The 9,887-nt window shown below is 37.5% G+C and overlaps 1 pseudogene; it reads right to left on the bottom strand.

Moving 5' to 3' along the window:
• Window positions 1–2,538: 2,538 nt before the first annotated feature.
• LOC102099116 (low molecular weight phosphotyrosine protein phosphatase pseudogene) lies at window positions 2,539–2,898 on the bottom strand (annotated as a pseudogene).
• Window positions 2,899–9,887: the final 6,989 nt, after the last annotated feature.

The following is a 9,887-nucleotide window of genomic DNA, read 5'->3' as shown; positions in this document are numbered from 1 at the left end:
CACCAGAAATTGCAAGCATTTTGTATCATTGAAAGAGAGAGTAATGACTGTATTTTCACTAACAACACACAAACTGTGTTTAAAGTCAATTTAATATGGTCGGTTCTCCATTTTTTGAAGTATAGCCACAGAATTAAATCAGCCTGCTAATACTGAAAGTTGTGAGTGTGTTGTCGTTATGGGTCTAGTGTAGCTGTTTCTGTCTTTGAGCTGACATTTGTAATCCTTCTTAAACACAACCTGGACCAAATACAATTGCTCAGATGATTCCATACTGCTTCTTCCAAGAAGGGATCATTATGTTAGCACACACATAAACCCAGTCTAGCAGTAATACTGAGCAGCTTTCAAGATAACAGCTGTAACTATAGGGGACCACAATGCAGCAACTTCTACTGTGCTTTTCACTCTTCAGGTAATGTTGTATGGAGATTACTTTGGTCCAGCAGAATTTAATAACTTGGCCACTATCCAACAGAAAATAACTGGAAGGATTTCTAGGCTCAAGTGTAACCAGAAAATGGTACAGCTGCATTTTTATAGCCCTGTGATTGGGCTAATGTTAGACACAGCTCATTATCTTTATTTCATTGAAACAGTTAATAAGATACAATCCTCACAAATTATTTAGGTATTTATTATAGTGGGCTTACCATTAAGAGAGAAAGTATGCATTGAGATAGAAAGTATTAAAAATAGTATCAGAAAATAAACAATAAAAAATAAGCTCTGAAAACAGGATAAAACCATTTTTATAATAGATACTATTTTTTAATCTACAGAAATCTATTAACTTCTTTGATGTGTTCCATGGTCTAGAAGTTCTGGATTAAGGTTCCATTCATGCAATTTTTCTGTGTTTGGATCCAGCATCACCTATGACTTCCAGGAGACGCCACATGGACTTAAAATAAACAGGTGATAGTTCAGATATGTGATCAGTCTGTCCTTCAAGTAATATCCCTCATTTCCCCTCACATGTAGATTGGCTCATCTGTTTTATAGGAATCTATATTTAAACGTCTTAGTAGGTTGGAATTTTCACAGGTCACGTCATGGGACACTGGATTTGTTTGCTATTTACACCCATAAAACATCAAAAACAGATTGGTCTCCTCTGAACCAGGTATCTTATAAGAGATGCGCAAATCAATTTTTCATCCGTTTTTGAATGGACTAGATAGAATAAACAGTTATGAGCAAAAGAAAATAAGCATTTTGAGTCCACTCAGATTTTTTATCAAGACCTAGAGAAGAATGTGTAGAAAGAATTGTTGAAGTCTATTTGGTCATTTGTTGGTAAAGTTGACCTAGGAATACAGAAACCTTCATTGCTTCTAGCTCACTAAAATGAATGTCTTCCTAATGATATATTTTCCCAATCTGTTTTGTATTGTAAAAGAGTAATGAATATATATATATATATATATATATATATATATATATATTAATAATACATCATCATGGAGTTTTGAGAAAATCCTTAACTGGTCTTTAAAATGTCTCTTACATTGAAGACATATTAAAGGAAAATTATTAGAGCTACAATATGTTATGATGATAAAATTAAAAGTTTTTAGTGGTTGTCGTTGTGGTGGTGATTTTTGTTTGGGTTTTTTTTCTGTTCATCCTGACAATAAAATAATATACTGGATATTTCCAGGGTAATACAAATTACACAGTATACCCTCTGATCACCACCTTATATGATATATATCACTCAGACTAAAGGATAAAGTACTAATTTAATCTTCTGTACTGTTTTTATCCCACAATAAAAGAAGATAAAATTTGAGTAACATTTACAACATATTTTCTACAATCACTGTTTCCTCAGATGAGGTGTAGCGACCCGGTTCATGAGTGACACGACGGCTAAACTTACAGGCCTGTCAAGCTAATCACATGCGAACACCAATGTCGTGGGACAGTGAAGAGCGTTTATTTCCGGTGTGCAAGGTTTTATATGACCGAGTTATGATTATGTCATCACCATGACATTATGGGTTATAGAACTTTGGGAAAAAGAGGCCCTATCTTCCCGTACAACGCGAGATCTTCCGATCGGCGTTCCCTATCTGACCGCATCATCTCCCCCCCTCTCCATGAACAGAACTTTGTAACTGAATGACTTATGTAATTAACAACAAATCATGAACTTGTTAGTAATGAACATTAAATGTAACCGCGATGTGTTAGTACAAACTATCATGCAAACTCGGGTTAACTGTCTCTGTTCTAAGTATAAAATGTCAGTCTTATCTAAACGGGTTTTTATAAACTGGGCTAACTTATTAAGGAGATAAGGACCAAAAATATGTACGAACACAACAACGATAATTGGTCCTACTAAATGGAAATAAGGGTAATAATCCATAATAATCAATAATCCATGGGGATTGGCTGAACATTGAACTAAACCAGTTCTGTTGAGAGCGTTGTTGGCTACGCTGTTCAAGTCTTTGCTGAAGCTCTGTTGAAACTTGGGATCGAACCAGGGACCTTTAGATCTTCAATAATAAGCTGTTTCTGTGGATCCTAAGTTCCAAGTAGCTCAATTTTGGCCTTGCAGTCTTTAACTTGGCTACTTTTCCTGTTCAAATCTCTTAGATTGCTCTCATCCATACAAAGTATATGATCAAAGGTCTGGAAATCCTCTTTAGTAATCTGCCTGGCAATATGGTTCATGGTAATGCCATGCTTCTTCATGCAGTTCTGTCCTCGATAGTCAGGAGGGCTTCCTATTTCATAGGCAGATGTTGCTGCATTGTCTATCCTCCACTCACGTTCAAGCTTCTCATCAGTTACGAGTTTTCTGAAAACTGCTTCAGCTATTGGAGAGCGACAGATGTTTCCCAGGCACACGAACAGCACTGACTTCGACTCTCCCGCCGCCATCTTCGCTCCGAGGACCTTGCTCCTCTCCCCGGTGCCATTTCGTGGCGCGTATGGCGGGGGCCTTTCCCCAACATCTCCAGGGCCCGCGGTGTCAGGCACACCCCGCGGCTCAGTGGCATCGGTATCCCCTGGCAGCAGATTATGTTCCGCGGCCAAACCCGCGTTAGAGCCGGGCAGGCGGGACGGCGACTCGGGTCACCCGTCATCATTGGATGGCCAGTTAGAATCGGTGGGGCAGTCAATAAACGTGGTCTGAGTAGCAGCTCCAACCCCCACCCGTGGTGTAACCTTTAAACAGCTTTGAGCTGCCTTCCAAGTTTCCAAAGTTATGCTTTTCGCAGCGCTTGCATAACTCTCGCCCAGCTTTTAAGGCACTTGCTGGACTTAAAGCACAACACATCATCCGTGAGCGCCTCAGTACACCTATCCCAGCAATCTGGGTGTAATATATCTACGGGATCATCGATAACGCATAATTCTAATAATCTGACAACCACGCATTCAAAATCCTTTGATTTGCAGTCTATACCCCACTGCTTGTGCAGTTGTGAAACTACCTTGCTAAGCGACTGCATCACGGCAGTACAGGAGCGTCCTCCCCACTGGAGTCGGTCCTGCCGCTCCAGCCGTCCCTCAGCGTCCAGCGAGACTCCCGAAATCCAGCTGCTCTAACCCGTGTATCGGGGAGCGGTTCCGGGTTTCGGCACCACTATGTTGCCTCAGATGAGGTGTAGCGACCTGGTTCGTGAGTGACAGGACGGCTAAACTTACAGGCCTGTCGGGCTAATCACACGCGAACACCAATGTGGTGGGACAGTGAAGAGCGTTTATTTCCGGTGTGCAAGGTTTTATATGACCGAGTTATGATTATGTCATCACCGTGACATTATGGGTTATAGAACTTTGGGAAAAAGAGGCCCTATCTTCCCGTACAACGTGAGATCTTCCGATCGGCTTTCCCTATCTAACCACATCAAATCACAGATGCACAACTGATACATGCATAAGTAATAACATCTACTTTCAATCTCTTGCAGGGATTGTAGCTGTTATTGTGACAGTACAATTACAGTTATGACTAATTTCCAATGGATTTCTGGTCTAAATTTAATTATTTTCTTTTTACCAGAAGTTAAATACAGTACTTCTATTTAGACAGGGATCTAGAAACAGGAAGTGTTTCTGCAAGTACTTAGGAGAGAGGAGGAAAATGCAGGTCCATTGCCCAGAAAAATGGAGGACCTGGTCACATGGAACATAGAAAAGGCTGACTTACTGAAGGTCCTCTTTGGCTGTCTTTACTAGCAGATCGGTCTTCAGGAATCATGGATCCCAGTGACCATACAGAATTGCTGATATAAGAAAGATTTTGTCTTGTTAGAAGAGCATCAGATCACAGGATACTTGAACATCCTGGACATAAGTAAGGCCCTAGGCCCTTGCAGGCCAACCAAACCTGATACAGAAGTGCACACATTTATTGAGGGAGCTGATACATGCCATTGTGCAGCCACTGTTTGGTTCTGCTGAGGGAAAATACCACTCCTCTCTTCAAGATATACAAGAATGTGGACCTGGGCAGCTACAAGTTAATTGTAACCTCATCTCAATCCCTGGGAAGATGATTGAGCATCTAATCCTGGAAAACACTTCCAGAGATGGTAAAAACAAGCAAGTCATCGGGAGTAGCCAGCACTGCTTCACCAAGGGGAAGTCATGCCTGACCAACTTGGTAAACTTCTATGATGAAATGTCTGGCCTGGTCCTATGTCAAGCCCTTGACTCCTCAGTACAAGAGAGACATGCACATACAGGATAGAATCCAGGAAATGGCCACAAAAATGATTAAGGGAGAGGTTCACCTCTTCCTTGAGGAAAGGCTGAGAAGCTGGAACTTTTTAGTCGGGAGAAGAGAAGTTTCAGAGAGATCTTATAAATGTCTATCAATATGTTAAGGTACAGTGCAAAGAAGATGGAGCCAGACTCTTTCCAGAGGTTGCCAGTGACAAGATCTGAGACAGTGGTTACCCACTAAAATACTGGAGGCTTCATCTGAACATCAAGAAGGCTTTTTTACTCTAAGGGGGACTGAGAACTGGAACAGATTCCTCAGAGGGCTTGTGGAGTCTCCCTTCCAGGACATACTCAAAATTCATCTGTACATTGACATGGGCATCTGGTTTTAGTGACCTTGCTTCACCTGTTCATGGATTCAGTGATTCTGTGTAATAGTATGTGTATTTCATTTTCACCATACACCTACAAATGTAAAATCATATAATTCAGTTTAATCTCACTTCTTTTTTTCCTAAATGTGATCACTTCAAAAATAAAGAGCTTAAAAGGTGATTCAGTACTTTTAAATTATCTTTTTAAAAAGTAATTTTATTTTTTTTTTTGATCGCTTTTTGGCTATATATTTAATTCATTAATTTTCAGATTGGAAAGAAATAATAAACAGAAAGAAATAATAAACAATCAAACAATCAAAGCATGTGCTTATAAATCAGTAGATATTAAAGGAACTGTCCTCATGTAGTTTTGAAGGATTCAATTTACTAAACTGTAAAAAGGATTCCAGCAGATAACTACAAAATGACCACATCCTTATAGTGGTATGTAGCATCATAGAACTGTAGAATGATTTGCATTGGCAGAAATCTTAAGGATTCATTCCAACCCACCTGCCATGGGCAGGGACACATTCCAGTACATCAGGTTGCTCAAAGCTCCATCTAAACTGGCCTTGAGCACATCTAAGAATGGGGCATCCAGAACATTTCTGGGCAAGTTGTTCCAGTGTCTCACCAGGCTCACAGCAAAGAATTTACTTCTAACATCTAAAGCTTAAACATTTAAACCTTCCTTCTTTCAGTTTAAAACCATCCCCCACTGTTCTATTACTACACCCCCAGATAAAAAGTCTCTTCACATATAGTCTTTAGGTCCTCTTTAATTATGGTAACACTTCAGTAAGGTCTCCCTAGAGTCTTCTCTTCCCTAGGCTGAGCAACCCCAATTCTCTCAGCCATTCTCATAGAAAAGATGCTTCTGCCCTCTGGTCATCTTCATGTCTTCTTCCTCTGGACCTGAGCATGTCTATGTTTTCCTTATGCTGGGAATCACAGAGATAAATAGGGTATTTCAAGTGAGGTCGCACAAGAACAGAGGAAAGAGGAAGAGTCACCTTCCTTGACGTGCAAGCCAGGATACTGTTGGCTTAATATGAGACAGGAAGAATGATCAAAACAATATTTGCTTGTTTCATCATTGTTCTTCCTTAGCCATCTGCTTATGGTTACAGTCGGAGATAAAAGACCAATTTGAAGGATATTATCTAATCAGGTAAATCTGATCTTTTACTCTTGAAGTAACTATAGTCTTTATCACAGAGTGGTCCTGCATTGATATCACTGATGTTTGGAGCACTGTTGAATACAGAAATCTCTGTGGTAATTTAGCAAATGGTTGATTTCACTATTAAAATGATTTCTTGTTTTCCACTTTCTTCATCGTGGTATGGATTTAGAAGATACTGTGATGTCTTATGGAAAACTAGAATACTTTGACATAAAATATTTAGCTAGAATCTATGTGGTGTTAGGCAGTTGTTATAACATCAGTATTAAATGAGTTGTGCAACTCTGCTATAATTGATTTTTAAAGCAAGTACCCTGTTGATTCTTTTGTTATTGTGCACTTTTATAGCTAGGACTAAAATCTTTAGTTATTAGTATTTGGTATTACAGAGTGCTGCAAATGAAGACTCAAGTATTCAAATAGCCAGGGGACTGTTTATATGCTTACCAGCCATATTTGCATGCAACATCATGCATGGCCTAAGTCTATTTTTCACCCAACTGGAATTGTATATAATAATGGGTGTACACTTGTATATGCATGTCTTCCAGCAAAAACAGAGTTTCAGTTTGCATCCCTTCATGGGATTTGATTCCAGATCCATAACTGAATTTCAGTTTTCTAAATGTCAGGAATTGACTAATTTTTAGTTATCAAGTAGAATGGAAAAAAAAAAAAAAAAACCAAAACTATAACAGCTGTAATTTTTTTGAAGCTCATGTAATTTAAAAATGGACACACAATTTGCATGCCAAGTTTTAGCCCAAAGCAAATTTTCATGGATAAATTATACAGCCCTAGAAATATTAAGATTATAATGGCAGCAGTGAGATGTTTCTAAGTACAGCAGTGCAAACAATGACCAATTACCATACAGTTTTACCACTCCAACACAAAAGAAATGCTATACAACTATGAAATTTGAAAATGCCAAGGCAGATTACTATGGATCCAAATGCAGCTTTCAGATAATGTTGTAAGCTATAAAGCCCTTTCCTTAATTGTCATAAATTGGAACAAATGACAGAATTTTTAGGAAGCTATGGTGTAGTCATTCACAGAGCTTTAAAATGCTAAATGGAAAATAAAAGCTAAATATGCTGAATATTACTTCCTATTATCTGTCATATTTGCTGGAGAATCTGAACAATGGAAGCTTAAATTACTATTTTAAATTAACCAAATTAACAGAAGAACCCTTTATTGACCAGCTCTACCTTTCTGTTTCCCACAAGAACTGCAACATCATAAGTAAATTACAATAAATTATGCACACTCTGATAATAAGATATACACATTCAAAAGCTTGCATTTACATAATTGCAAGGAATTAAATGTCTTTAAAATTTTAAAGAATACCAATACCACTAAATTGACTATTATTCCTCATTCCAACTTCATAACATTGTGTATAAATCTCTGCTCTTCCAGCACCTTATGTAACCAAAAGTAAAATAAATATGCCACTACTATTTTCCCATTGTATTTATGACTGACAGAAGAAAAGAAGATGAAGTCACTGTTGTTAATGTTATTGTCATATATAGCAAGATGACACAAACAAACCATCCAATTCAAGGTTATAATAACCTAGGAAAGCATATTTTTTTTCAGCAATACCTTAAAGCTCAGATGAAAAAAAATAAAATATGAGAAAAGTGTCTATGTCCTGAATCAGCATGTATAAACTTATTTTGGAGTAGACAGCTGTGAAAAGAAGCAAAAACTGAAGTGTTTAGTCCTCAGTTCGTGGCTTCTGGTATAGCACATTGATTTGTAATTTGTGAGTGTTCAGAAGGCCTGAACAAATGTGCACACATGATTGGACAGCACAAACATAATAAATGTGATAAAGCATGTTGTTTGCATAACTTTAGAAATTTGAATCTTTCTGGTTTATCCACTGTGCAAACAATGAGCAATACCTTGTTGTTTTTTTTCATTGCTGTTGAAGTAATAGCATTTACCAAATTAAACATTTATTAGTTTAATTTGCCTATCCATAAGTGCAACAGTCTAAGCCAAGTCGATCTTTTGAATAACAAGAATAATAAAAAGGATATTTTCAGAATATGATCATTTTACTTCCAGAAGGAATGATGAATTAGGTCATTGTCACCCAGATGTATAGACAAATACAGCTAAAAATTATAGAAGAACATCACCTACACACATAACAGTGGAAGAAAAAGAGGAGAAGAAAAGAAATGAATAGGTAGCCCATAACACTCTTGATGCATTACTCTATAAAACTTGCCTTCCTGAGGAAAACAGATTGGTATTTTACTGGTCAATGGGAAAAAAGTTGTATCTGCATACAGAATGCATTTTTGGTGTTTTGTTGGTTTTTTATTGTATGAAAATTACTAAAAACCAAATATAGGTAGATATCTAAATAAAATAAACTACTAAAACCTAAGGATCAGAGCCTTTAATGATATTAAAATTCTCTAGAATTACAAACATAAAAAAAGAAAAAGGGAGAAAAATAGCACACAGTAAACACACTTTAGTGTGTTTCAATTTTTTATATTTCTGTAGCATAATCCATGGCAAATTCTTTATCTGTTCTTAATGTAATCCTTTTATAATTTCATAATATTTTTAATCAAATAATCTTAAGAAAAAGTCCACAAAGTGATTTAATTAATAATATGTTGTACTTAAATGGTTTTGAAGCACAATACCAATTAGAAAATTTTTATGTCCAAAATCAAACATCACTATGGAAAACACTTTTTATTATGATTGTGATTAATATTAGACATCTTTAAAGATGGAACTCTTTGGGACAAGCACAGGCCAGGCTTTGATAAAAATTGAAGGGAGAGCGATTATTTGCTTCCAGCATCCTAGTTCAGAATAACAACTTGAGGAGATGAAATAGGAAGAATCAGGGAGACAGAGAAAAAAAAATTATTTTAGGAAAGGAATTTTATTGTACCCCTTGAGGTAAATTAAGCACAGGTTTTTGGTTAACCATATATTAAAAAAATAAACATAAACCCTCCCAGTGCATTGCATACAGTCCTACTGCCATAAGCAGTTCTACAGAGAGTTTGCAAAGGTGTGCCAAGAGCCAATTCCTTATAAACAGTTATGCCAGCACTTATCCAGTGAGTGTTACATTAGAGGTCTATAGATCAGCACCAACTCTGCTGCCCAAAGGTGGCCTCTGAGTCATACCATTCCACTTTGGCTACAAGAGAATGTTTGGGGTATTACTTATCCCATGACCAAGGGAAATTTTCTCCTTTTCAGGGAGCCTACTGTCTTTGGCATTCCTGCTGCCAGACAGTTAAAGTCTTTCTATAGCTGTGACTTCTTGTCCTTTGTGCCATATAACTCCTCAGTCAAAACTGTGCAGTTAGAATTTGATTTTTTTTTTTTACTCCATCCTGTGGTACAACTTAACAGGAGAAAGTGGAAAGGAAAATGGAAGTTTAAGAAAGGGAAAAGAAAAGAGTATAATGAGAAAGGACAGACTAATCACAGAATTGTAGAATCATAGAACAGTTCAATCTGGAAGGGACCTTAAAAATCATTTGGTTCTAACCCTCCTGCCGTGGGCAGGGACACCTTTGACTAGACCAGACTGCTTAAAGCCCCATCCAACCCGGCCTTTAGGT

This window comes from Pseudopodoces humilis, chromosome 2, assembly GCF_049639895.1.
Source record: "Pseudopodoces humilis isolate 2021_Gansu_Grassland_sample_001 chromosome 2, ASM4963989v1, whole genome shotgun sequence".
In the NCBI taxonomy this organism is placed as follows: domain Eukaryota; kingdom Metazoa; phylum Chordata; class Aves; order Passeriformes; family Paridae; genus Pseudopodoces; species Pseudopodoces humilis.
Note: the sequence above shows the minus strand (reverse complement) of the source record. Positions and strands in the feature narration are given on the sequence as shown.